The sequence below is a fragment of the Peromyscus maniculatus genome, chromosome 10, assembly GCF_049852395.1.
Source record: "Peromyscus maniculatus bairdii isolate BWxNUB_F1_BW_parent chromosome 10, HU_Pman_BW_mat_3.1, whole genome shotgun sequence".
NCBI lineage: Eukaryota > Metazoa > Chordata > Mammalia > Rodentia > Cricetidae > Peromyscus > Peromyscus maniculatus.
Window position 1 is genome coordinate 11,693,103 of NC_134861.1, and position 4,462 is coordinate 11,697,564.

At 43.0% G+C, this 4,462-nt stretch overlaps 1 pseudogene; it reads left to right on the forward strand.

Annotated features, from left to right (window-relative positions):
- The first annotated feature begins 577 nt into the window (after positions 1-577).
- LOC107400703 (small ribosomal subunit protein eS8 pseudogene) lies at positions 578-1,171 on the forward strand (annotated as a pseudogene).
- Positions 1,172-4,462: the final 3,291 nt, after the last annotated feature.

The window sequence follows — 4,462 nt, forward strand, 5'->3', positions numbered from 1 at the left end:
TTATATTTGGGAACTGGGTGGCAGCACCCCTCCCAAAAGAGCAAAAACAAACAATAATACTCACACACACTTGTGTACATGAAAATATGTGAAAAGGAGGAAATATGAAGGATAACAAAAATATGGAGAGGACAGATAAAGTGGTACATACCTGTAATTCAAGTAGTAGAGAGGTAGATACAGGAGGATTGCATTTGAGGCCAACTTGGGATTCATATAAAAAACCCTGTCTCAAAAATTAATCAGTTGGGCCATCGAGATGGATCGGTAGGTAAAAGTGCCTGCTACCTAGCCTGATGACTAGAACTCAGTGCCCAGGACTCAGATGGTAAAAGGAGAGATATGACTCCATGACTTCAGCAGGTTATCCCCTGCCTCCTCTCTGGCCAAGCACCCTCCCCCTGACATACACAGAGAGAGAGAGAGAGAGAGAGAGAGAGAGAGAGAGAGAGAGAGAGAGAGAGAGAGAGAGAGAGAGAGAGAGAGAGAGAGATTTTCAGCCAGTGGTAAGCAATGAGTATCTCCAAACACCTAGGACAAATGTAGCAAGATTGGGTGTAAGACAAAGCAATCCCAAATGAAGTGGAAGTCTGAGCTATGTCGCTTGCTGCCAACACTAAGATGGGCCCCTGCTGCATACATACAGTCCAAGTTCCTGGAGGCAATAAGAAGTAAGGTGCCCTGAGATGGGATGTGGGGAACTTTTTCTGGGGCTCTGAGTGTAGTATTTACAAAACAAGGATCATTGATTTTGTCTACAATGCATCCAATCCAGAGCTGGTCCTCACCAAGACCCTGGTGCAGAATTGCATCGTGCTTATTGACAGCCCATGGTACTGACAGTGGTCCAAGTCCCACTGTGTGCTGCCTCTGGGGTATCAGGAGGGGCCAAGCTGACTCCTAAGGAGAAAAAATTATAAACCAAAAACAATCAAAGAAAGTTCAAGAGAAATATGATGAAAGAAAATAGAAAGCCAAAATTAGAAGTCTCCTGGAGGAGCAATTCCATCAAGACAAGCTTCCTGCCTGCTCTGCATCAAGACCAGGCCAGTGTGGCACAGCAGGGGGTTATGTGTTAGAGGCCAAGGAGCTGGAGTCCCAGAAAGGCAAATTCGCCATCATCTTTAGCTCGTGTGATAAAAGCATTTTTTGTGCTGTGTTTAATAAATAAATAAATCTTGGGCTGAAGAGATGGCTCAGTAGTTAAGAGGATTTGCTGCTCTTCCTGGCTACCTACATTCAGTTCCAACCCAAGCTGGATGGCTCATAACAGCCTCTAACTCCAGCTCCAGGAAACTCAATGCCTTTCTCTGGCCTTTGTGGGCATCTGCACACATGTGGTACATACACATAGAGATGCATACATAAGCACTTACATAAAAATATTTAAAACATTTTAAAAGTAAAAAAAAATTCTTCCTTAAAGACATTTTCTGTTGCATTAACTCACAGCTAGATCACTGTCATACAAACATTTTCTAAGCAGAAATAAGAACTGAGATTTTTTTAAGGCACAAAAAGGTTATTTTGCAGCATATTCATAACCACAAAGTAATAGAAGCGAATGAAATGTAAATAGCAGTTTGCAAAAGAAGTTGACCAATGAGCCCTATCTCACTGTATTGGTGTCCTGGTATAATTATCTTCCAGGTGAATGCCTTAAGTCCTGTGCAGGTCACACAGTGTGGCCAAAGCAACCTGCATGACTTCCACAGCTGTGACCTGAAGGAATCCGAAGCTTCTTCCTCATTCATGTAGAATATGGATTCTGTGGAATTCCAGCTACCAGAACCAGCATCTGACTTCCCTGAGACAACCATGATGCAAGGAAGCACAAGCAGATGCATGAAGTCTGAATGGCTATGGTTGGGGTGTGGGTGCTTCCTCAACTGTTCATGGATTGGAAGCTTGGTTCTAGGATGGTCTGTTTCAGCCATGGTGAATGGGAGGCGTGTGGATCATTGGGGCATGACTCTCAGAATGGGCTAAGATAATTCTCAGGGAACCCTGAATTAGTTCTCAAGAAAGCATCTCTATTAAAAAAAAAAAAGCCTCCCCACTAACTATAGCCCCTGCCTGACCATGTGATGTCTGTGTTTCACACACTCTGGCATTGTGTTCTGTTCAGAGGTCCCATCATAACTGCATCCTCAGCTCCACTTGAGCAGCCAGAGGAGCTGTCAAGGGAGAGCCCACTCGCTCACACAAACACCCAGAGAAAACTGGATGTAATTTTTTTTCTACAAAGTCAATACATTTGGGTGGCTTATTGTCTGACAATATCCACCCACTCAATAACCTCTTAATGGTTACCAGATTTGAATTTCATAGAAAATACTTACAGCATACTATTTATATAAATATAGATAAATCTATACTACTGTGGTGGTTTGAATGTATTGACCCCCATAATCTCATAGGGAGTGGCACTACTCAGAGGTGTGGCTTGTTGAAGTGGGTGTGGCCTTGCTGGAAGAAGTGTGTCACTGTGGGGGCAGGCTTGAGGTTTCTTATGCTCAGGATACCACCAGTGTGTCAGTCAACTTCCTGTTACCTCTGAGTCAAGATGTAAGTACTCTCAGCTCCAGCACCATGTCTGCCCGCATGCTGCCATGCTCCTTACCGTGACAGACTGAACCTCTGTACTGTAAGTGAGACACCACAATTAAATGCTTCCTTTATCAGAGTTGCTGTGGTCATAGTGTCTCTTCACAGCAGTAGAAATCCAAACTAAGACTACTTTAAGCACCTTTTAAACATGGTCTCCGCCATGTAAAATGTCTTAGTGTCTAGTCCACTGCTGTGAAGAGACAGCATGACCAAGGCAACTTATAAAAGAAAGCATTTAACTGGAGGCTTGCTTACAGTTTCAGAGGATGAGTCCATGACCATCATGATGGGGAGCATGGAAGTAAGCAGGCAGGCCTGGCATTGGAGCAGTAGCTAAAGAACTTCCAACCTGATCCACAGGCACAAGGCAGAGAGAGAAAGACTGGGCCTGGTATGGGCTTTTGAGACTTCAAAATCGTCCCCAGTAACACACCTCCTCCAACAAGGCCACACCCCCTAATCCTTACGAAACAATTCCACCAACTAGGAACCAAGCATTCAAGCCTCTGAGCCTGTGGAGGCCATTCTCATTCAAACCTCCACATAAAGAACAAGCTGGGCATGGTGATGTGCACCTTTAATCTAAGGACTCATGAGACAGAGAAAAGTGGATCTCTGAGTTTTAGGCCAGCCTGGTCTACAGAACAAGTTCGGGGATTGCCAGGGCTACATGGAGAAACACTGTCTTAAAAAACAAAAAATAAAAATAAACAAAACATACAGCAAAGACATTTACTACCTCCACATTTGTCCCAGGTAGTCAAACTACAAGTGGCCTGTGTTCTAATTCATTCTATGTTCTGTGTCTTTTAACTTGTTAGTGTATGAGAAAAGATGCACAAAAGCCTCTCTTTTTTTTGTTACACAATTTATTTACTATGGGAAGTTATGTAACAATGAACATGTTGCACATTGCAATTAAAAGTCATAATGAAAAGAGAAGACCACAACAGGGCTGCTGAAGTGAGCACACAACCAACCAGAGAAGAGCAGGGTAAGTGGGGGTGGAGATGGAGGGTGTTTGGTATAAAAGGGAACTGTCCTTCAGAATCTTAACAAAGAAAAGAATCTTCTACATTGGGAGACAGACACTCAAAGACAACATAACAAGTGCTTTACCTCACCCTGTCCTCAGATCCTGCAAGAGAAAATGAAAGAAGTAATACACTCTAGAAGGCAATTCTGTAAAGTCGGGTGTAGAGATCCTAAAACTATGATGAATTAGCTTTGCTTAGCAAATTCTATTAAGTCAAAAGGCCTACATTGGTGTCATAATAGTACTACTAGGAAATCTCCCTCAAACCATGTTTATGTCAACAGCATTCAGATTGACCTGCCAACTTAAAAATCACCTTTTCTAATTTTATTTGGATCGGTGGTACCTAATATTTATAAAAATAATAAAAAAAAGAAAGGAAGAAAACAAACAAAAGACCCACCCCCCAAAAAAAAAGAATAAAAAGGCAAAACATAAGAAATATACACCTATAAAAAAAATCTGAACTTCAACATACAAGGAAAAAATACCTGTAAGACAGAAAAGGCCCAGAGGAGGTAATAATACAAAAGCCTCTGTTAAGGCTTCACCCAGCCACTTCACACAGCCAAACATTAGGCCACACTCAGGGAATCCTGCTGAAGAGGGAGAGGAAGGATTGTAGGAGTCAGAAGGGTCAAGGACATCACAAGGAAACCCACAGAATCAACTAACCGGGGCTCACAGAGACTGAACCTACAACCAGGACCCTGTGTGGGACTGACCTAGGCCCTCTCCTTATATGGGACAGGTGTGTAGCTTGGTCTTCTTGTGGGGCTCCTAACAGAGGGAGCAGGGGTGGTCTTTGACTCTTTT